Raw genomic sequence first — 25,917 nt, forward strand, 5'->3', positions numbered from 1 at the left:
TAAAAAAACGACCTAAATGAGGTATCGCTGTAACCGTACCGACGCGAAGAATAAAAGCGCTTTATCAATTTTACTGCACGCGGAACGGTGTAAACGCACCCCCCCAAAAGAAATTCATGAAACGCTGGTTTTTGTTCATTCTGCGTCCCAAAAATCGGAATAAAAAGCGATCAAAAAATGTCACGTGCCCGAAAATGGTACCAATAAAAACAACAACTTGTCCCGCAAAAAATAAGACCTCACATGACTCGGTGGGTCAAAATACGGAAAAATTATAGCTCTCAATATGTGGTGATGCAAAAACTATTTTTACAATAAAAAGCGTCTTTTAGCGTGCGACAGCTGCCAAACATAAAAACCGCCATAAATAGTAAATCAAACCCCCTGTTATCACCCCTTAGTTAGGGAAAAATAATAAAATTAAAAAAAAGTATTTATTTCCATTTTCCCATTAGGGTTAGGGTTAGGGTTAGGGCTAGGGTTAGGGTTAGGGTTAGGGCTAGGGTTAGGGTTAGGGCTAGGGTTAGGGTTAGGGTTAGGGCTAGGGTTAGGGCTAGGGTTAGGGCTAGGGTTAGGACTCAGATTAGGGTTAGGGATGTGTTGGGGTTAGGGTTGGAGTTATAATTGGGGGTTTCCACTGTTTGGGCACATCAGGGGCTCTCCAAATGCAACATGGTGTCTGATCTCAATTCCAGCCAATTCTGCATTGAAAAAGTCAAATGGTGCTCCTTCCCTTCCAAGCTCTGCCATGCTCCCAAACAGTGTTTTACCCCCACATATAGGGTATCAGCCTACTCAGGACAAATTGCAAAACATCTTTTGGGGTTCAATTTCTCCTGTTACCCTTAGGAAAATAAAAAATTGGGGGCAAAAATATAATTTTTGTGGAAAAAAATGATTTTTTTATTTTCACGCCCAGGCGTTATAAACTTCTGTGAAGCACTTGGGGGTTCAAAGTGCTCACCACACATCTAGATAAGTTCCATGGGGGGTCTAGTTTCCAAAATGGGGTCACTTGTGGGGAGTTTCAATAGTTTAGGTACATCAGGGGCTCTCCAAACGCACATGACACCCGCAGACCAATCCATCAAAGTCTGCATTCCAAAACGTCACTACTTCCCTTCCGAGCCCCGACGTGTGCCCATACAGTAGTTTTCTCCCACATATGAGGTATCAGCGTACTCAGGACAAATTGGACAACAACTTTTGGGGTCCAATTTCTCCTGCTACCCTTGGGAAAATAAAAAAATTGGAGACTAAGGCCTCTTTCACACATCAGTTTTTTGCCTTCAGGCGCGATCCGGCTTTTTTTTGCAAAACCGGATCCGGCAAAATGCAATGCCGGATCCAGTTTTTCCCCATTGACTTGCATTAGCGCCGGATCGTGCCAGATGGCATTGCGTTTCATCCGTTTTTTGCCGGATCCGGCAACTTGTCTCATTCCGGCGTCTGGAAAAAACGGCTACTGTAACGTTTTTTGTCTCCGGCGAAAAAGCCGGAAGCGCCGCATCCTGCACTTCCAGCTTTTTGCTACAATGAAAGTCTATGGGCGCCGGAATGCGCCGGATCCAGAAAAAGACGGATCCAGCCACCGGATCCGTTTTTTTAAGTCTGCGCATGCTCAGATCCAATTGGCCAGCCCCCAGGAACAGATATAACCTGCTAGACGGATCCAGCAAAAAAACGGATCCGTTTCTACAGTTCTCCAAAATTTATGCCGGATCCGTTTTTTCTAAAAATATCCGGATCCTGCCTGACGGCAAAAAACTGATGTGAGAAAGTAGCCTAATTGATCATGTTTGTGGAAAAAATACGATTTTTTTTATTTTCATGCCTGGGCATTATATACTTCTGTTAACCCTTGGGAGTTCAAAGTTCTCACCACACATCTAGATAAGTTCCTGAGGGGGTCTAGTTTCCAAAATGGGGTCACTTGTGGGGGGTTTCCACTGTTTAGGTACATTAGGGGCTCTCCAAAAGCAACATGACACCCGCAGACCATTCCATCCAAGTCTGCATTCCAAAACGTCACTACTTCCCCTCCGAGCCCCGACGTGTGTCCATACAGTAGTTTTCTCCCACATATGGGGTGTCAGCGTACTCAGGACAAATTGGACAACAACTTTTGGGGTCCAATTTCTCCTTGTACCCTTGGGAAAATGAAAAAATTGGTGACTAAAAGATCATGTTTGTGGAAAAAATTCGATTTTTGTATTTTCACGCACGGGCGTTATAAACTTCTGTGAAGCACTGGGGGGTTCAAAGTGCTCACCACACATCTAGATAAGTTCCTTGGGGGGTCTAGTTTCCAAAATGGTGTCATTTATGGGGGGTTTCTACTGTTTTGGTACATCAGGGGCTTTCCAAACGCGACATGGTGTCTGATCTCAATTCCAGCCAAAAACGTCAAATGGCGCTGCTTCCCTTCCGAGCTCTGCCATGCGCCCAAATAGTCATTTACACCCACATATGGGGTATCAGTGTACTCAGGACAAATTGCACAATAACTTTTAGGGACCTATTACCCTTGGAAAAATAAAAATTGGGGGTGAAAAGATCATTTTTGTGGAAAAAATATGATTTTTTAATTGTACCGCTGTACGTTATATCTAGATTAGTTCCTTGGGGGGTCTAGTTTCCAAAATGGGGTCACTTGGGGGGTTTCCACTGTTTAGGTAGATCAGGGGCTCTCCAAACACGACATGGCGTCCGATCTGAATTCCAGCCAATTTTGCATTGAAAAAGTCAAATGGCGCTCTTGCCCTGCTGAGGTCTGCAATGCGCCGAAACAGTGGTTCCCCCCCACATATCAGGTATCGGCGTACTCAGGACAAATTGCACAATAACTTTTGCAGTCCAATTTCTCCTGTTACCCTTGGTAAATTAAAAAAAATTGAACCTGAAATATTTTTTTAGTGAAAAAAAGTTAAATGTTCATTTTTTTTTAAATATTCAAAAAATTCCTGTGACGCACCTAAAGGGTTAATAAACTTCTTGAATGTGGTTTTGAGCACCTTAAGGGGTGCAGTTTTTAGAATGGTGTCACTTTGGGTATTTTCTATCATATAGACTCCTCAAAGTGGCTTCAAATGTGATGTGGTCCGTAAAAATCAAATGGTGTTGCAAAAATGAGAAATCGCTGGTCAACTTTTAACCCTTATAACTTCCTAACAAAAAAAAATTATGGTTTCAAAATTGTGCTGATGTAAAGTAAATATGTGGGAAATGTTACTTATTCAGTTTTTTGTGTGCTATATCTCTGTGATTTAAGGGCATAAAAATTCAAAGTTGGAAAATTGCGAAATTTTCAAAATTTTTGCCAAATTTCCGTTTTTTTCACAAATAAACGCAAGTTGTTTGAATGAAATTTTACCACTAACATGAAGTACAAAATGTCACGAGAAAACAGTGTCAGAATCACCGGGATCCATGGAAGCGTTTCAGAGTTATTACCTCATAAAGGGACAGTGGTCAGAATTGTAAAAATTGGCCCGGTCATGAACGTGCAAACCACCCTTGGGGTGAAGGGGTTAAAGGACACTATTTTCACAGATATGGGTGCAGAGTACACACAGCAGCTTAAAGGACAGTATCCCCACAAGTGGGGGGTGCAGAGTATATACAGAGGCTTGAAGTACAGTAGTCCCACAGATATTGGGGCAGAATACACCCAGCGACTTCTATCAAATTACTAGCGCAGTACTCCCTCAGGCGGGGGGTGCAGACTACACACAGTGGCTTTTTGCACAGAACTAGCACAGTACCACCCATAAATATGGGTTGAGGAGTATACACAGCATTTTTTTGGCAGAGTGTGTAGTCTCTGTCTGTCCCTCACTCCAGTTGCATTCTGTCCCTACACTAATGAGAGCATAATGGTGGCTCCGCAAGTGCCCACAGTATAAAATCTTGTTGATTGACTGTGCTGCAGCCTTTCAACCAGCTTTAATAGACTTGAGAACCCGAACAGGAAATCGAACATACTGTAAAAAGTCCATGTTTGGGATTTGGTACTGGACACTAGGTGTTGGTTACAAACTCCAAACTTTCCAGTTCAGTTTTGCTCATCCCTACATGCATATAGAATATAAATTACATATTTTTTTTAGAACACTAATTCACAAAAAAATTCTCAATTTCATTCAACAACACTTGCACAATACAAAGATGTTATAGTTATCAAAAAGGTTCAACATCAAGTTAACCGCTTAGTGACCAAGCCAATTTTAATATAAATGACCAGGCCAAATTTTTTAAATCTGACCAGTGTCATTTCATGTGGTAATAATGCAATGACAGAGGTAATAATGCAATGACAGAGGTCAAACGTTTTCTGTAAGTCTTCACAAGCTTGGCACACACTGTTGGTGGTATGTTGGCCCATTCCTCCATGCAGATCTCCTCTAGAGCAGTGATGTTTGGGGCCTGTCACTCGGCAACACGGATTTTCAAATCCCTCCAAAGGTTTTCTGTGGAGTTGAGATCTGGAGATGGGTTAGGCCACTCCAGGACCTTCATTTGCTTCTTACGAAGACACTCCTTCTTTGCACTGGCGGTGTGCGTGGGATCATTATGATGCTGAAAGACCCATCCACGTTTCTTCTTCAATTTCCTTGCTGATGGAAGGAGGTTTGCACTCAAAATCTCACGATGCATGGCCCCATTCATTCTTTCATGTCCACAGATCAGTCATCCTGGTCTCTTTGCAGAAAAACAGCCCCAAAGCATGATGTTACCACCCCCATGCTTCACAGTAGGTATGGTGTTCTTTGGGTGTAACTGAGCATTCTGTCTCCTCCAAACACAATGAGTTTTGTTTCTACCAAACAGTTCTACTTTGGTTTCAACAGTTCATATGACATTCTCCCAATAGTCTTCTGGATAATCGAAATGCTCTCTAGCAAACTTTAGATGGGCCCAGAAATGTACTGGCTTAAACAAGGGGACACATCTGCCACTGCAGGATCTGAAACCCTGGTGGCGTAGTGTGTTACTGATGGTGGCCTTTGTTATGGTGGTCCCAGCTCTATGAAGGTCATTCACTAGGTCCCCCGAGTAGTTCTGGGATTTTTGCTCACCGTTCTTGTGATCATTTTTACCCCACGGGGTGAGATTTTGCGTGTAGCCCCAGATCGAGGGAGATAATAAGTAGTCTTGTATGTCTTCTATTTCCTCATTTTTGCTCCCACAGTTGATTCCATCACACCAAGCTGCTTGCCTATTACAGATTCAGCCTGGTGCAGGGCTACAATTTTGTTTCTGGTGTCCTTCAACAGCTCTTTGGTTCTCACAATAGTGGAGTTTGGAGTGTGACTGTTTGAGGTTGTGGACAGGTGTCTTTTATGCTGATTACAAAATCAAACAGTTGCCATTACTACAGGTAATGAGTGGAGGACAGAGGAGCCTCTTAAAGAATAAGTTACAGGTCTGTGAGAGCCAGAAATCTTGCATGTTTTTAGGTGATCAAATACTTATTTTCTACCATAATTAGCAAAATAAATCTTTCCAAATCAGACAAGGTGATTTTCTGGATTTGTTTTCTCATTTTGACTCTCATAGTTGTGGTCTACCTATGATGTCAATTACAGGCCTTTCTCATCTTTCTAAGTGGGAGAACTTGGACAATTGGTGACTGCCTAAATACTTTTTTTCCTGCTATATGTAATTAATAAAAGATTCTTTTTGGGGGAAAACATGGCATGGGCTCCCGCCCAATTTTTACAACTAGAAAAGGGAAAGCCAGCGACTGGGGGCAGATATTAATAGCCTTTGAAGGGACCTTGGTTATTAGCACCCCCTGGATAAAAACATCTACACACAGATGCCTCAGAAATGGTGCATCTCTAAGATGCGCCAATTCTGGCATGTAGCCTCTCTCTTCCCACTTGCCCTGTAGCTTTGGCAAGTTGGGTAATAGTTGTGGAGTTGATGTCACCTTTGTATTGTAAGATGACACCATGCCCACGACTTAGTAATGGAGAGGTGTCAATTAGACACCTCTTCATTACTAATTCAATAGTTGTTAAGGGGTTTAATAAAGACACAGCCAGAAAAAAGTATTTTATTGAAATAAAACACTACACAGTTTCCCATCTTCATTATACAGCTAATCCATGCAACGCCCTCGATCTCCTGTAAAAGATGAAAAAATAACAAACCACCAATGTACCATACCTGTCCATCGATGTGTCCCACGCAGTAATCCATATCTGGGATATATACAGTTTACAGCCAGGACAGTGCCAAGATGCGACCATCTCAGCTGTGAACCACTGATGAATGAAGAGATGCTGCTGGCGTGCACAGCTTCAGTGAATAGCGTTGATGTCACTGATGCGGCGTTCCCTCACAGCCTGACCCGAGCTGATCTCTGGAGCCTGGGAAAATGCCAGTTCATTTTCATTGCCCCCTAATTTGCACACACACATTACTAACTGTATTGGTCACTGACATCTATATATCTAACTATTCTGCATCTATTTCAAAAAGAGCCTGAAGACCCACCTCTTCCGACAAGCCTATAACCTGCAGTAACCACCGATCGACCAAACCGCTGCACGACCAGCTCTACCCTCGCCTACTGTATTATCACCCATCCCTTGAAGATTGTGAGCCCTCGCGGGCAGGGTCCTCTCTCCTCCTGTACCAGTTATGACTTGTATTGTTTAAGATTATTGTACTTGTTTTTATGTATACCCCCCTCACATGTAAAGCGCCATGGAATAAATGGCGCTATAACAATAAATAATAATAATAAATAATAATAATAATCTATTTAGTATAAGCGCATGCGCCATGCACATAGTGAATAAGTCGGCAGGACACTATTCACACCACCAAGAGACTAAAACAAAGAGAAACACAGTACAACAAACGTGAAAAAATACTCTGCTATAAAAAAAATCTAACAATAAACAGCAAGTGCTAGTAAAAAGATGATAACAAAATAGGGTATTTAGTTGATACTTTTTTGGCAAAAAATGTATACTAAGCTGCTCTACCAAATGCCAAGGTATACCCTTCAGAGCAGTCCTAAGCAATGTATTTAAAACCTGACCATGTGACCAGTACCTACAGTATATGAGCAGTATTCAGAAAGGTAATGTCTGAAGTGGACACGCTGTGTGAGACGGCTTTATATGTGCATGGCCCACAAGAGAGGGGTGGGAATCTCCCAAAAACATGCAAAAGCAAGAGACCAATTGAATATAAACACATGGACCATGCACATAGTGAATAAGTCAGTAGAACAGTATTCACACCACCAAGAGACTAAAACACAGTACAACAAACGTGAAAAAATACTCTGCTGTAAAAAAAAATCTAACAATAAACAGCAAGTGCTAGTAAAAGATGATAACAAAACAGGGTATTTAGTTGATACTTTTTTGCAAAAAATCTATACTAAGCCGCTCTACCAAACGCCAAGTGTCACGATCCCACCGCTGACACCAATTGTGAGGCTCTGAGCCATGTTTCTGTTCTGTTTGACTTTGCCCTTACTTTTGCCCTTATCAAAGATGGAGTAAGTAGCTTCACAAGGGGCCATCTTGTTCCTGTTTGACTTTGCCCATACTTTTGCCCTTATCAAAGATGGAGTAAGTAGCTTCACAAGGGGCCATCTTGTTCCTGTTTGACTCTTCCTGTTTCCTGCCTGCTGTGTACAAAAGGGACTCAGCACATTATACCTGTGCTTGTGTATCTGGATCTTCACCTGCTGCCAAGCTTGGAGAACTCGCATTGTGCCTGCTTCTTCTATACCTCGGGATTCCCCGTTTGTTACTTACCTGCCGTCCTGCCTGACCGCCTCTCCTGTCCGGATCTGCTCTGCTTCATTCATCTCTGCGGCCTGCTCTCCGCTTGAAGCCTGGTCCAGGCTCAGGACTTTAGGACTGTGTGCTCCCGGACCTCAGACTCTCGCCAGTTGGTTCGTACAGACTCTACCTGTTGCCAGAACTTATATCTGCTTACCGTGTAATACTGAAGCCTGCTTCCTGCAATACCCCTGAACTATCTTTGCATAGTACTGTGACCTGTTGCTACAATACAATACTGAACCTTTGAACATATACTGTGTCTGTCTTCTCTGACCCATGCTACCGAGTTCCATAGAACCTATAGCACCAATTTGACAGGATACACAAGCCAATAATATGGAGCTCGCTGGGTCAGATTCTGTGGAAGTACGCCTTAAAAAGATATGCACACTTATCTCAGGACTTCAAGGGGAGCTTCAGGCTACCAAAACAAAATTGTCGGCACTAGAGACTCAAGCTAACCATAATGCTACCATAGCCGATACGTCCATTCAGGCGTTAGCTACTCGTCTCTCAAAACTAGAGACTACAGTTTCAGCCCTAGCCGCAACCCCACCTTCGATTCCAGCTTTCCCTAAACTCCCGCCATTCAGGTTCGGTGGTGAAAGAGAAAAGTTCCGAGGGTTCCTAAATCAGTGTCAGCTGTATTTTGCTGCGCATGCGGCTCAGTTTCCAACAGGACGAGACAAGGTGTTAGCTATGATAATGCTGTTAACCAACAAGGCTCTTGCTTGGGCAAATCCCCTGATTGAAACTAATGATGTCTGTTTGAATTCTTTAAATGACTTTATTTCCACAATGTGTCAGATGTTCGATGACCCCAACCGAAGTGCCACAGCAGAAACCGCATTGCTGGCCCTCCATCAGGGAAAGCGTCCTGTCGTAGAATACGCGATGGAATTTCGGAGGTGGGTGTTGGATACCACATGGTGCGACTCAGCAAAATACGCAGTGTTTAGGAGGGGGTTATCTGCCGCAATTAAAGACAAATTGGCTAGAGGCGAGTCACCCACTGCCCTGGGAGACTTCATAAACCATTGCATTCGTATTGATATTCGTCTTGCAGAACGCCGGCAAGAGAGATGGGCAGATGCTAACCGCAGTAATTTTTTAACCTTGCCGTCTCCCTCCAGGGAAGCTCAGAACAAGTCTTTCCTCCCGGTTGAGTCAGAACCTATGCAGGTCGATGCAGTCCGGAGAAGTCCTCCTGACCCACGCAAGGAGCACCGTTTTAGAGAAAATTTATGCTTCTATTGTGGAAAATCAGGTCACTATATTTCAAATTGTCCCGGTAAGAATCGCAAGACCACGGCTGCGGTAATAGAATGTGACTTTTCGGATGTATCTTCAGTAGTTTCCCACTCTAACCCTCCTAGGAAGGAAATAGTTGACTGGAATCACGACTTCTCCGACTGTACTTCAGAAATATTCTCACCGGTGAATGCAGCCATCTCATCAGTAAGTTCCACTACTTCGACCTTGGACGGCTCAAGGAAGGACTCGCACTGTTATATCCCCATCAAGATATGGACCCAGTCCCAGTGGATTACTAGTTTCGCTATGGTTGACTCAGGGGCCAGCGGCAATTTTATGGACAATACATTCGCTAAAAAACACAGTATATGTTCACAAAGGAGGATTTCTCCGGTATTGATGGAAACTGTGGATGGTTCCCCACTGGTATCCGGGCCCGTAGACCTTGAAACAACGTCACTGAAAGTCCGTATGGGGGCGGATCACTCAGAAAGACTGTCCTTCTTGTTAATCTCTTCCCCTCATTTTCCCATAATCCTAGGATTACCATGGCTACGACTGCAAAACCCTACTATCAATTGGGAGACGAAAGAAATACAGTTTCCAAGAAGACAGATATCATCTAAAGAACCAGCTTTAGTTGGGTCAGCATGCTCAGTTGACCTAAATCTACCAATAGAGTATCAGGATTTCATCGATGTATGTGACAAAAAAAATGCAGACAAATTACCTCCACATCGGCCGTACGATTGCCCCGTGGAACTGCTACCTGGTGCCGCGATTCCGTTTGGTAACATTTACCCTTTGGCTGGGCCAGAACTAAAAGCCCTCAAGGAGTATATTGATGAGAACCTAGCCAAGGGATTTATACGACCATCTTCCTCTCCAGCGGGTGCCCCAATCTTCTTCGTAAAAAAAAGGATGGTTCACTCCGCCCATGTATTGATTACCGAGAACTCAACAAAATTACGATCAGGAACTCCTATCCACTTCCATTAATTCCTGAACTACTTGAAAGGGTGCGACACTCTAAAATCTTCACGAAATTAGATCTCCGTGGAGCATACAATCTAGTACGGATCCGCCCCGGTGACGAGTGGAAAACAGCCTTCCGGTCACGCTATGGGCATTTTGAGTACCTCGTCATGTCTTTTGGTCTCTGTAATGCGCCGGCTACATTTCAACACTTGGTGAATGACATTTTCAGAGACATACTCGATATTTTTGTTGTTGTTTATTTGGATGACATTTTGATCTTTTCCAGCAACATCGAGGAGCATCAGCAGCACGTGAGAGTAGTCTTGGATCGTCTACGGCAGAATCACTTGTATATCAAGTTGGAGAAATGCGAATTTCACAAGACGGAAATCCAATTCTTGGGGTATGTTATCTCTCCTCAGGGTCTCAGCATGGATGCCAGTAAAACTCAAGCCATTCAGGAGTGGCCAATTCCCAAGTCTGTGAAAGAAGTACAACGATTTATTGGATTCACCAATTTTTACAGACGATTCATTAAAAATTTTTCGGAGATCGTCATACCCATCACCCAATTGACCCGGAAGAAGATACCATTTGTCTGGTCACCGCAAGCGCAGACAGCATTTTCCAAGTTAAAAGCTAAATTCACATCAGCACCGATCCTCGTACACCCGGATCCGGATCGAGCTTTCATAATGGAAGTAGACGCTTCCGACTGTGTGATAGGGGCCATACTCTCGCAAAGAACAGGTGAGAAAGATCTTTTACACCCTTGTGCCTTTCTTTCCCAGAAATTGTCGCCCGCAGAGAGAAATTACGATGTCGGGAATAAAGAGCTATTGGCCATTATAACCGCATTCAAGGAATGGAGGCATCTACTACAGGGAGCATCTCACCAGATTGTTGTATTTACGGATCATCGGAACCTCGAATTCATGAGATCGGCAAGGTGTCTAAAACCTAGACAGGCCCGATGGACTTTATTTCTTAATCAGTTTGACTTCATTGTTTCCTACAGGCCAGGCTCTCGTAATGGGAAGGCCGATGCACTATCTAGGATTCACTCAGGAAACGTAACTCCAGCATTACCTCCGAGGACTATACTCTCAGAAAGAAACTTCATAGGAGTGTTACACAATCAAGATCTATTAACAGGTATTAAGGAAGCCTACGCTGGAGACCCACTACTGATCCGACCCCCCAATCAGGTAAACCTAACCTTGAAAAACAGACTTTGGTTTCAGGGGCAACGCCTGTATATTCCGGAAACGGTCAGACTAAGTGTACTAAAATTAATGCATTACTCAAAGATCGCCGGTCATAGAGGAGTCCAGAAGACTCAAGAATTCTTGTCTCACTTCTTTTGGTGGCCGACCTACCGGAGAGACGTTCAGCATTACGTCTCGTCATGTGAGATATGTGCAAGATCAAAGGTTCCCCGCTCCTCACCTACGGGACTGTTACAACCCCTCCCTATTCCATCTCGCCCTTGGGGGTCTGTTTCAATGGATTTCATTGTAGAATTGCCTACTTCTAAGGGGAAAAACACTATCCTAGTAGTGGTCGACCGTTTGACCAAGGCTGCCCATTTCATTCCCTGTATCGGTCTTCCGACAGCCAAACAGACAGCGGACCTCATCGTACAAAATGTTTTTCGGCTACATGGAGTTCCTGACGAAGTGATATCAGATCGAGGGGTCCAATTTACCTCAAAATTTTGGCGAAGCTTCTGTGCCGCCCTGGACATCAAGGTAAATCTATCATCTGCTTTTCATCCGCAGTCTAACGGACAAACGGAACGGACTAATCAAACCTTGGAGCAGTATTTACGTTGCTACGTATGCCACTTGCAAGATGATTGGGTAAACTTACTCCCGATGGCCGAATTTACATATAACAACTCGCAGAGTGCCTCCACCAAGCAGTCTCCTTTCTTCGCCAATAAGGGGTATCATCCCAGCATCCTCCCTCGACTCCCGATAGACACGTCTGTACCCGCAGCAGCTGACCGAATTACGTGTTTACAACAGAATTTAGAGTCTTTGAAACAAACGCTGGCTACAGCTCAAGAGAGATACAAGAGAGCTGCAGAGAGGTTCCGTAAACCAGCACCAACATACAAGGTAGGAGACATGGTCTGGCTTTTGACAAGAAATTTGAAATTAAGGATTCCGACATCTAAGTTGGGACAGAAATATGTTGGCCCATACAAAATCGACAACATAGTGAGTCCTGTAGCCTGCCGTCTTAAGTTGCTTACATCTTTAAAAATACACCCTGTTTTTCATGTCTCCTTGCTTAAACCGGTAGTACCGAATACTTTTCCTGGACGTACACCTGTTCCACCTGGTCCGGTTCTCATTGACGGGCAAGAAGAATTTATCGTGGAAGGGATCATCGACTCTCGGATCCATAGGGGGAAACTTCAGTACTTGGTGAGATGTCAGGGTTACCCATCGGAGGAGAATTCCTGGGAACCTCAGGAGAACATTCGAGCTCCCCGTCTGATCCAACGGTTCCACAGCCGATACCCCAATAAACCTGATCTAAGGTCGTCCGGAGGACATCCTTGAAGGAGGGAATAGTGTGAGGCTCTGAGCCATGTTTCTGTTCTGTTTGACTTTGCCCTTACTTTTGCCCTTATCAAAGATGGAGTAAGTAGCTTCACAAGGGGCCATCTTGTTCCTGTTTGACTTTGCCCATACTTTTGCCCTTATCAAAGATGGAGTAAGTAGCTTCACAAGGGGCCATCTTGTTCCTGTTTGACTCTTCCTGTTTCCTGCCTGCTGTGTACAAAAGGGACTCAGCACATTATACCTGTGCTTGTGTATCTGGATCTTCACCTGCTGCCAAGCTTGGAGAACTCGCATTGTGCCTGCTTCTTCTATACCTCGGGATTCCCCGTTTGTTACTTACCTGCCGTCCTGCCTGACCGCCTCTCCTGTCCGGATCTGCTCTGCTTCATTCATCTCTGCGGCCTGCTCTCCGCTTGAAGCCTGGTTCAGGCCCAGGACTTTAGGACTGTGTGCTCCCGGACCTCAGACTCTCGCCAGTTGGTTCGTACAGACTCTACCTGTTGCCAGAACTTATATCTGCTTACCGTGTAATACTGAAGCCTGCTTCCTGCAATACCCCTGAACTATCTTTGCATAGTACTGTGACCTGTTGCTACAATACAATACTGAACCTTTGAACATATACTGTGTCTGTCTTCTCTGACCCATGCTACCGAGTTCCATAGAACCTATAGTACCAATTTGACACCAATATGTCACAGACCCGCCGCTGACACCGGTATGTCACGGACGGAGGGATGCGACGCACTGCCGACACACGGCTATCACAGGCACAGGGGGGGCTTATCTTATTTATCCCACCGCTGGCACCACGTGATAAAAAAAACAGCAAGCCAGTCTTGCCCTAACAATTTATCGCAGGCGGTTTTTTTGGTTTACCACCACTGCCCACAATACTTCACGAATCTTTCAGTTCCACTTTGGAACTCACTGCTCTCTGGTGCCCCCTTACCCTCAAGTCAGTTAGGGAACTACACCTGGGATAAATGGTCACCAGCTGGCTGCTTCAATAAGGTCTGGCAATCCGGCACACTGCAGTGAGGGAATTATAAAATGCTCTGGCCGCAGCCACCCAATTAGCTTATACAATCCCTTCCGTCACTCTCAGCAGTATCCAGGGCCCAGATCACACTTTGCCGTCACCAGCTCCAGAGTTTCTCTGATTAAGTTATAAACTTAATAGAGGGGTTCAAAACCAACCCAATTTAGTAGCAATTATCTTAAAGGCACATGTTCATTTTTAGAGCATGAAGACAGACTAATAAAGTTATAATTTATTCTCCAAAAGAGGGGCAGTGATTACACAGATAAAAGATGTTGCAAAGTTGAGACATTAGGTATGTACAATGCAAATATAAAATAAATGGGATTAACATAGAAATCAACACTTACAGTTGCTTAATGGTCTTTAGGCTAACCATGTGGGGAGGTGGGGCCACACGTCGCCCTGCATCTGGGGTCCTTTTGGCATCAAACCTCCAGCTCGAATGAATAATTTTAGGGAGGGAGTGCCTTATAGCTTTGGGTTTGTGACATCACAAAAGGGGCGGTCTGGGGATCTTCCTCCCCCTTCTCTTGGAGCTAGGAACTGACTACTAAACTTATAATGACTTTATCTCGCAGAGGGTACCTCGTATAAACACGCACATGGTATCATTTTCATTAGTTTATCGGAGGGTATAAATCAAGACTGTTGTGAATTCGCTTTCTGGCCTACCTCTGGTTACTAGTGAAGGTAGTGGAGCTGGTTATATTGACAGAGGGGTCACAAGTTCTCTTTCCGGGCTCCCTCTGGTGGTTACTGGAGGTAATGGAGCTAATCTAATTAACAGAGGCCTGCCACCTGATAATGAGGAGGATGACTGGAGATCTGGAGTTTCTGACTGATTTAAGACAGCCGATTCCCTCTATCCCTGCTGGTGATTTTTTTTTTTTTTTTTTTTTTTCTGCCTCCTGAGGTCTTAGTTTCCAGCTCAGTCCCTGCATGCTCAGCTAAGCGTTCTTTTGCTATTGTTCACATTTGATCTGGTTTTGTCATTTCAGTTTTGTGTGGTCAGCCAGCTCCGGCTGGGGCTGTGCTGAATTTCCATCCTTATGTTACTGCTTGTGCCAGTTTGTTTTTGTCCCTTATTAGATTGGCCTCTTTTTGCTCTGCTTTCAGAATATACCAGAGTGCTGATATAGTGGGCGATTTCTAGTGACTTCAGTATTTTTCTATCAAACGTGTTGGGCAATTTTTGCAGGGTTTTTTGCGTGATTGCAGACAGTCTTTCCTTTCCTGTCCTGTCTAGTTAGTGTGGGCCCCATCGTTTGCTCAGTCTATTTTCCTACCTGAGTTTGTGTTTTCATCTTGTCTCACCAACAATATATGTTTGGGGGCTATCTATTCCTTTGGGGTCTGCTCTGGGGCAGTTTAGATTTCCACTTTCATGCTTATTTAGCTCTCTGGCTGTGTCGAGGCATCTAGGATCGTCGTAGGTACGCTCCACGGCTACTGCTAGTTGTGTGGATAGGATCAGAGGTCTGCAATCCGCTTAGTTACCAACCTCTCTGGTTTTCTATGGCTTAGCTTGGTCTTGCTTTCCTCCTCAGTGACCCAATCATAACAAAAGACCAAACATGCAGTAATTATGTCACACCATTTATGAGAAATCCAATTCTCGGTTTCTGTGGGTGCTAACACCGTGAAAATTATGGGCCAGAATGCTGGGTCAATGCATTTTGCGGAAATGTAATTATTATAACTCTGCCGAGTATGGTTTTCATGATCCAGCCTATTGAATATTACCCATACTTGTATCCAGCCGCATGGTGCTTCAAACAAAGACATTCTTTTCCTGGCTGTGCAGGGGGGGAAGGGGGAGAGAGAATCCTCACTGGGATCTCAGGTTACACAGAACTGCAGCTGCTTTGTGTGACAGCTAAGGAAGGGAAGGGGGGTCAAGCCCCCACACTGAGATAGCATGTGAATAGGAGCGTGTAGAGAATGGAAGATGCTGGAATGTTCCAGGGAAGTCATATCTTGCTTATCATTACACCAAGGTATACCGTTCAGAGCCGTCCTAACCAATGTATTTAAAACTTGACCATGTGAACAGAACCTATATGAGCAGGATTCAGAAAGCTAATGTCTGAAGAGGACACTGTGTGAGACGGCTTTCATAGAATCATAGAATCGTAGAGTTGGAAGGGACCTCCTGGGCCATCTGGTCCAACCCCCTGCTCAAAGCAGAATTCACTAAATCATCCCAGAGAGATGCCTGTCCAGCCTTTGTTTGAAGACTTCTACTGAAGGAGAGCTCACCACCTCTCGTGGCAGCCTGTTCCACTCATTGATCACTCTAACTGTCAAAAACTTTTTTCTAATATCTAACCTGTGTCTCCTCCCATTCAGTTTCATCCCATTGCTTCTAGTTTTTCCTTGTGCAAATGATAATAAAGATGATCCTTCTACAATGTGACGGCCCTTGAGATATTTGTAGACAGCTATTAAGTCTCCTCTCAGTCTTCTCTTTTGCAAGCTAAATATTCCCAAATCCTGCAACCTTTCCTCATAAGATATGGTTTGCAGACTGGTCACCATTCTGGTCGCTCTTTTCTGAACTTGCTCCAGTTTGTTGATGTCTTTTTTAAAATGTGGCACTCAAAACTGGACACAGTATTCCAGATGAGGTCTGACCAAAGAGGAGTAGAGGGCAATAATGATTTCACGTGATCTATACTGTATGCTTCTGTTAATACATCCTAGAAATGCATTAACCTTTTTTGCTGCTGCATCACACTGTTGACTCTTATTCAGTCTGTGATCTATTAGTATACCCAAGTCTTTTTCACATGTGCTGATGCTTAGCCCTATTCCTCCCATTCTGTATATGCTTTTTCATTTTTATTGCCCAGATGTAGTACTTTGCATTTTTCCCTGTTAAAAACCATATTGTTAGTTGCTGCCCACTGCTCTAGTTTATTTATATCTTTTTGAATCCTCTCTCTCTTCTCTAGTATTAGCTGTCCCTCCTAGCTTTGTGTCATCAGCAAATTTAATCAGTTTACCCTCAATTCCTTCATCTAAATCATTGATAAAGATGTTGAACAATACAGGGCCCAGGACAGAGCCCTGTGGTACCCCACTTGAGACTTTCTTCCAACTGGATGTGCAGCCATTTACGACCACTCTTTGGGTCCGATCACTAAGCCAGTTATGAATCCACCTAACAGTTGCCTTGTCCATTCCATACTTAGTCATATTTTCAATAAGGATGGTGTGAGATACTTTGTCAAATGCTTTGCTGAAGTCAAGATATACTATATCTACAGCAGTTCCCTGATCCACACAGTCAGTGATTCTGTCATAGAAGGAAATTAAGTTATTCTGACATGACTTATTAGTTAAAAACCCATGCTGACTCTGTTTAATCACTTCATTCTTATCCAGGTACTTACACACATCTTGCTAGGGTAAGTTTGTACAAGTCCTTTACCATTCATCAGTGTATCTTGCTGTGGCAGATTTTCATCTCCTGCACGCTTTGACTATTGGCTTATGTGTGAAAGGCAGGACTTTCACTTTCACTTTTACGTTATCATCTGTGAATCCTCCTGTGAGCACGGTGCCTTCCTCTATTTACTTGTTTAATAATTTGTTCAAAGATCTTTCCTGGTATTGAAGTCAGACTCACTGGCCTATAGTTGCCTGGGTCCACCTTCTTCCCCTTTTTGAAGATAGGAACAACATTTGCTCTTCTCCAGTCTTCTGGGACTACTCCTGTTCTCCAAGAATTTTCAAAGATTATGGAGAGTGGTTCAAAAATTTATTCTGCTATCTCCTTCAGTACTCTGGGATGTAATTCATCTGGACCTGGAGACTTGAATTAATTTAGGTTAGCTACGTGTTTCCTTACTATCTTTCTGTTTAGAGATATCCTGGATTCTTCTATTCCCTTAATAGGACAGTGACGAACAGTTGATGTTACATTTCCTTTCTGAGAGAAAACAGTTGCAAGATAGGAATTTAAAAGTTCAGCCTTCTCAACACCCTGTCTTACCATTTCATCATTTTCATCCTGTAAAAATCCTATAGCATCTTTGACTTTTTCTTTTACTTTTGACATATCCCCAAAATCATTTTTTATTGCTTTTGACGTTTCTTGCAAGCCTCAATTCATTGTCAGCTTTAGATAATCTGATTCATGCCCTTCAGGTTCTGCAGACAGCATTATATTCTTCTTTAGATATGCCTCCCTCTTTCCATTTTATAAACATTTCTTTCTTACTTTTTAGCATGTGCTTATGCTCTGTGTTCATCCATCCTGGTTTCCTTAAATGCTTCATATTCTTCCCCCTTTTTGGAATTGTTAACAATTGTGCTTTGAGAATTTCATTTTTCAAGATTTCCCATCCTTCCTGGACATTTTTGTCCTTAAGGATATCAAGCCATTGGATCCCTCCATTTCTCTTTCTGAATCCCTTAAAATCTGCCTTTCTGAAGTCTAACCTTGACGTTTGAGTCTTCACAGGCCTTCCTCCTCTAGTTGTCCAAAATTCTAAAATAGCATGGTCGCTACCTCCTAGGATCTCAGCCACTCTTACCTCCTCAACCATTTCCTCCCTATTTATGAGGATTAGATCACCCCTCATGGCCCACAAGAGAGAGGTGGTGGGAACCTTACAAAAATTTGCAAAAGCAAGAGACCAATTGAATATAAACGCATGGGCCATGCACATAGTGAATAAGTCGGTAGGGCAGTATTCACACCACCAAAAGACTAAAACACAGAGAAACACAGTACAACAAATGTGAAAAAATTCTCTGATGTAAAAAAACTATCTAACAATAAACAGCAAGTGCTAGTAAAAAGATGATAAAAAAACAGGGTATTTAGTTGATACGTTTTTTGCAAAAAATGTATACTAAGCCGCTCTATCAAATGCCAAGGTATACCCTTCAGAGCAGTCCTACAGGCTACGTTTCATGGGGTCATCAGTTAGCCTCAGAGTACCATGGCCAGCCACAGGGGGTCTTCAATCCTGCTTTTAACCACTTAGATATCGCTGTCACAATGTACTACTGTATTTAAGAGGTTAATGGGCCCCGATCGTCTCCAAAGCCAACCGGGCATGTTGTCAACTGTCATGTACAGCTGTCACCCACAGAAATTTTGTCCACTGGGCGGTGCTATTTTTATTCTCAATTGCTGTTTTAAAATGGTGATGAGGGAATAAGACCCCTTAACTGGCACCGTTTTTATGCATATGATGGTCATTAAGGGGTTAAAAAAGTTTAATTGGTTTACAAAAATATAGTACCTATAGTGTAATACTATTGTAGTATAGAATCTGTCATGAACAAGAGGCCTGAGACAACATGTTAGCTATAATTTTCTTTTTTCTCATTTATACTAGTGATGTCATGACAAAGCTGTAGGGTGACCTGGGGCTAGGGGGTCCTTTCCTGGCCCTAACGCTTGAGGGAGCCCTAGCTCACCCTGCTCCCCGGGATTCTTCAGATGGCGAAGATGCCAGGGATTCCTCCTTTGCCTTATCTCCTAAGTTGCCCCTCTGTCTGTTCCCTTCCCCCACCCAGGGAAGAGGGGGCGTTACTGTGCTCCGTAGAACACCAACCCAACAAACAGGGCAATGCAGACAAGGGTTAACAGAAAACTCCAGACACACAAAATATTCACTCATGTATAACAGAGGAATCCACTGGGGTATGAAGGTAGGGGAATAAACCAAAATAGAGATAGATAAGGAATTTCCACACATACAAACCAAGCAACAGTCACAGATAGCTCCTCCAACTCTCTCCATAAGGAATGGGTCACACTTGGTGTGTGATGCGAGAAACTCGCATCAATAACCGGCTCTGCTGCCGGCACTTGGGACCAGAGTGTGAGGCTGCATGTATTTCTATGCATCCGCACGCTCCAGTCCGAGTACCAGCAGCAGTGCCGGGTATTGATGAGAGAGACTTGCGTGAGTTTCTCGCATGACACACGCAAGTGTGACCCCGGCCTAAGACTTCCTCTCCCTCCGATAGCCATGCAGCAATAAAGCTAGCTCTGACAAGGATTAATAATAATAATAATAAATTTTATTTCTATAGCGCCGACATATTCCGCAGCACTTTACATTTCAGAGGGGATTTGTACAGACAAGAGACATTGCAGCATAACAATAATCACATAGATTATAACAAATACCAAGAGGAATGAGGGCCCTGCTCGCAAGCTTACAGTCTATAAGGAAAGAGGTAGACACGAAAGGTGGGTGGTAACAGTTGCCCTGATTGTATGGACCAGCCATAATGTTAAGTGTGTAACAGTACAGACACAGAGGGCTAATGGATGCATAAAGCATGTGGGAACATGATGCGGGGAACCTGGTTATGGTAAAACTTTTGGCTGTGCCACACAGGGATAGATTAGGCTAATGTGTTGAGGCGATAGGCCAGTCTGAATAAATGCGTTTTCAGGGCACGCTTAAAATTTTGGGGATTGGGGACTAATCATATTGACCTGGGAAGTGCATTCCAAAGAATTGGCGCAGCACGTGTAAAGTCTTGGAGATGGGAGTGGGAGGTTCTGATTATTGAGGTTGCTAACCTCAGGTCATCAGCAGAGCGGAGGGCGTAGGTAGGGTGGTATACTGAAACAAGGGAGGAGATGTAGGGTGGTGCTGAGCCATGGAGGGCTTTGTGGGTGAGGGTAATAAGTTTATACAGAATTCTGGAGTGGATGGGTAGCCAGTGTAATGACTGGCACAAGGTAGAGGCATCGGAGCCTGGCTGCAGCATTCAAGACAGATTGGAGAGGGGAGAGTTTGGTAAGAGGAAGACCGATTAGAAGAAAGTTACAATAGTCGAGACGAGAATGAATAAGAGAAATAGTAAGAGTTTTTGCAGAGTCAAAAGTAAGAAAAGGTCAAATTCTAGAGCTGTTTTTGAGGTGCAGATGACAAGAGCGAGCCAGTGATCAAATGTGGGGGGCGAAGGAAAGCTCGGAGTCAAGTATGACCCCAAGACAGCGGGATTAGTAGCAGAGCCCAGATTATATAGGGAAGCGAGTTACTAACTGAGCACAGGTATTTCTAACAAGGCCGATTAACCCCTGTTCAGCCAGAAGAAATAAACACATTTAATATGCCAGAGAAGTGCTTCTTCTCAGAGGTGGAGAAGTAGCAATCAGATGCTGCAGTCTTCTGGCTCCCCTCTGCTGCAGTAACCGAATGACAAGTGAAGTGATTAAAAAAATACAACAAAAGTTTGCAAGAAAGAACAGGAGTTCCAACCTGAATAATTTTCGAGTCTGAATATGACAGATTTGTAGTTGTTTACATAATATATTAGCATATATATTCCCTCTGGTAAAGTGCTTAAAATTCAACCACATATGATCAAGATTAAAAATCACCTTTCCATGTCTGCTGCTTTATTTATTTTAACAACTGTCACAACAAGAGTTCAGTGGACTTAATCACCTTCAATTACTGTCACAGTTCTAAGTTTGTAATACTAGTGTGCACCGAATAATTTGATTTCTTTTGTAAGACTTGTTTTTCTGACATAACCCATTTAGATAAATTATTTATTATTACAGATTTACATTGCAAAGTCTGTTGAAGGTTAAAATCAGGTTCTTTGTCAATACACATACATTTCAATTGAGCTAAAAACAATTACAATTTAATTTATTTTTAATCCCAACATAAGGGTTTTAAGTAGAATTTCGCCCACAATATTTCATTTGACGTGGCCGTTGTAGCTAATCATATCATCTGAAATTCATTCAGAGAGATCCAGCACTCATGCAACTCCAAAAGCAATATGACAAGGAAACATGTATGTTTGTGCTAGTAATCTGCTCAGTAAGGTTCTCTACAGACTTACTTCTTACAGCTCCTATAATTTAGTGAGACACTAATGGGCAGGGCCTAATATGCATAATATGATAACAGACCTGAGAGCACAGCTGCCATGACAATCAAGAGGTATGAAAATGTGACAAATGGAACCTTCTCCTTCTGTCTAACCACTAATATGCTGAAGTTGTTATTGGCCCTGTGATCTCAGGATTTTTCTGATTCCAGATGCTATACTGAAATCCTGTGTACTACATCTATGGTGTTGCTGCTGGCAAAGTCACAAAATTAAAGTACGGTAAAAGTCCATCACTCTCCGTAGCAGTAGTTGTGCCATTGCGATAGGGCAGCATGGTAGCTCAGTGGTTAGCCTTGCAGCACTGGAGTCCTGGGTTCAAATTCCACCAAGGACAACATCTGCATGGAGTTTGCATGTTCTCCCCATGTTGGGGTGGGTTTCCACTGGGTTTTCTGGTTTCGTCCCACACTCCAAAGACATAATGATAGGGAATTTAGATTGTGAGCCATATCGGGTACAGTGACGATAATGTGTGCAAACTGTAAAGCGCTGTGGGATATGTTAGCACTATATTTATTTATTTTACTCATTTATATAGCGCCAGTAATTCCACAGTGCTTTACAGACATTATTGGCTATATAAAAAAAAGATTATTTTTATAACTAGCGCACTGGCCTCTTAAGAGGCCATCACAAATCAAAATAAAACAGGGCCAGTATTTTATGTTATCTTATTCCTGCTCCTTCCTTGAGTATGAAGGTTTTTTGTTTTGCTTTTTTTTCATATACCACAATACAGTTCCAGAGATATGGGTCTTTTTCATTTAGTTCTAATCTTGTAGTCTTTATAAGGTGAGGGGGAATTACCAAGGATTACTTTGGAATATGGCTTTAGACTGCTCTGCAATAGAGATGAGCGACTTTGCCTTTTTTAGTGTTGAGTCGGGTTTCAGGAAACCCGACTTTCTCAAAGGTCGAATCGAACGAAATCGGCCGACTATAGAGAAAAGTCGGGGTCCGACTGAAACACGAAACCCAATGCAAGTCAATGGGAAGCAAAGTCGACAGGGAGTGGAGGACAGTAAGTACACCTACAGTGCCCATTTCAATGCCAACAACATCAATTCTTATTACTTAATCTTGTCAACCTTAATTTATTTTATAATAATAGTTACGCATTGAAAACTGGGGGTTATTTGGCTAAAGTTGTGGGGGGGGGTAGGGCTGGCTCCAGGTTTTCGTGTGCCCCGGGGCCAAAGAGTGTCAGTGGGCCCCTTTAACACATACCACAATTCATGATGCTCCAATACGGCAGAGAAATATTGGTATAGTACAATGAAAAATACTTCACTTCTTACATGACATGACTGATATCTATTTTAAATTCTACAATAGCTCAAAAAATGGACAGTATATTACTCCATACAGAATTATGGCCACCACATAGTGCACCATACAGAATAATGAGCCCCATATATTTCTCCATACAGAATAATTGGTCCCATATAATATTCCATACAGTATATGATGAGCTCCACATAATGCTACAGTATATGTTGGTCCCCATGGATGATGCTCCATTGTCTTATGGGCCCAAATAATGCTCCATATATAATGGGAACCATTTCTAATGCTCCAGTGTATAATGGGCCCTGTAAATGCTGCACCAGTGTCTGATATCGCCCATTTGGAATTCTCCAGTATATGATGGGCCTCATGGATGATGCTCCAGTGTATGATGGGCCCAAATAATGCTCCATATATAATCTGCCACATTTAGAATGCTCCAGTATATGATGGTCCTCATGGATGATGCTCCAGTATATGATGGGCCCAAAAAATGCTGCATATATAATGGGAACCATTTCCGATGCTCCAGTGTATAATGGGCCCCGTAAATGCTGCTCCAGTGTCTGATGTCCCCATTTTGAATGCTCCAGTATATGATGGGCCTCATGGATGATGATCCAGTGTATGATGGGCCCAAATAATGCTCCATATATCATGGGCCCCATTTCTAATGCTCCAGTGTATAATGGGCCCCGTAAATGCTGATCCAGTGTCTGATGTTCCCCATTTGGAATGCTCCAGTATATGATGGGCCTCATGGATGATGCTCCAGTGTATGATGGGCCCAAATAATGCTCCATATATAATGTGCCCCATTTCTAATGCTCCAGTGTATAATGGGCCCCATAAATGCTGCTCCAGTGTCTGATGTCCCCCATTTGGAATGCTCCAGTATATGATGTGCCTCAAGGATGATGCTCCAGTGTATGATGGGCCCAAATAATGCTCCATATATAATCTGCCTCTTTTAGAATGCTCCAGTATATGATGGGCCCCATGGATGATGCTCCAGTGTATGATGGGCCCCATATCTCATTCTCCAGTGTCTAGTGCTCCCCAAAAATTGCTCCCAACCTTTAAAAAAATTAAATACCTCTCCTCACTGGACACTGCTCTACTATGGACTCCTCAGCGTCACCATCTTCCAGCTCTCTGCACTTGTACTGTTTAAGCAGAGGGCATACAGATGTGATGCCATTGTGCTCTCTGACCTGAATGTCACTATCAGGAAATGCGGAAGACGTCACGGCGGTGGAGCAGGGAGCGATAAGTATTGCAAGTGCTGTGGCCCTGAGCAAGCAGGGGGGGCCCACTCATGGGCAACGGCACTGGCACAGGGCCCCTCATAGTATGCCAGTGTGTCTAACAGTGAGTGGGCCCTCCCAACGGCAGAGTCACTTTTGTGTACTATGAGTAGCCCTGTGCTGTCGCCCACGAGTATACCTCCCCCACCTGCTCAGGGAACTGGCACTTTCATCTGCACCTTCCTCTGTGTCACTGTGTAAGGTGTCATAGTATGCGGGAAGGGGCACCTGAGTTTCATCAGGGTCAGATTCTGGCTCTTTAGAGTGTGAGGGGAATGTAGTGCTGTGGGTGAATATACCAGCAGAATCATCTAGCAGTGGCTGTGCATCAGTGCACTCCATTTCTGATTCATGTTGGACTGGGGAATTCAGGATTTGACTTGATAACCCAGGCATGGTATGTGAAAAGAGCTCCATGGAGTAATCCGAAGTGTGTACTGCGGCATCCTTCACTTTTGGTGGGGGTGAAGGACACAAGGAAAGGGGTTGCTCCTGACCAGAAGCCTGCACTGACGACCCAGTGCATGCAGTTTTTGAAACTTCAGAAGATGAGGCGATAGAGCTGGAGGAGGTTTCGGCAAAGTAAGCCAAAACCTGTTCCTGATGCTCCGGCTTTAAAAGCGGTTTACCTACCCCCAGAAAAGGGAACCTTAAAGGCCTTCTTGTGCCAGACGATGACGCAGGCTCAACACCTCCTGCCTTAGCTGCTATTGTGCTTTTGCCATAGCCAGCAGATGCATCACCACCACCACCATCAGTACCAGCTGCACCCCCCACCCATGTACGCGGCCTCTTCCACCATACTTCCTCATGTTTGAGAAAATGTACCAAAAATACCAGCAGAGATATGGTACTGTATGAGGAGAGTACAGCTGTCTAAGGTATATGGAAAAATTTAAATCTCCGTATATATTTCCTTAGTCACAGACGCTCTCCCAGTATGTATTTGACCGTAATCCAACCAGCAGATATACGGTACTGTATCAGAAGTGTACAGCTGTATACGTTTTTGGGGAAAATGTCAATCTCCGTATATTTGTTTCTGGAGCCACACACAGATGCTCTGCCAGTATGTATTTGACCGTAATACAAACAGCAGATATACGGTACTGTATGAGAAGCGGACAGCTCTATACGGTGTAAGGAAAAATGGAAATGTCCTTATATGTCTTTCCGGAGTCTCACAAACACACACTGTATCTGTTTAGATGTGACCGTAATCCAAACAGCACATATACGATACTGTTTGAGAAGCGGACACCTCTATACGGTGTATGTATGGAAAAATGTAAATCTACGTCTATTTTTTTACAGAGTCACACACACGCTGTCTCTGTATAGATGTGACCGTAATCCGCAAATAGCATATATACGACACTGTTTGAGAAGCGGACACCTCTATATGGAGTATTTATGGAAAAATGTAAATCTCCGTCTATTTTTTTACGGAGTCACGCACATATAGCATGTATTTTTCCGTGAAACAAGCCGGTACATGGTAGTGGGTGAGAAGAGTACACCTCTATACGGTGTGTGAAAAAATGAACGCTCGGTAACTGTGCAGAAAAAAGGAATAAAAGTATTTTTTGCTTTTAAAAAAGCAGACTGCACAGCAATGTGCACACAGCAATGCAGCTATCAGGTTGCCTTATAAGGCAGCCTAATAACCACCAGCGCTGCTGCACACAAAAGTGTGAAAAAATGAATGCTTGGTAACTGTGCAGAAAAAAGGAATAAAGGTATTTTTGCTTTGAAAAAGCAGT

This window comes from Dendrobates tinctorius, unplaced genomic scaffold (genome assembly GCF_039654945.1).
Source record: "Dendrobates tinctorius isolate UK_male_01 unplaced genomic scaffold, ASM3965494v1 ptg000111l, whole genome shotgun sequence".
In the NCBI taxonomy this organism is placed as follows: domain Eukaryota; kingdom Metazoa; phylum Chordata; class Amphibia; order Anura; family Dendrobatidae; genus Dendrobates; species Dendrobates tinctorius.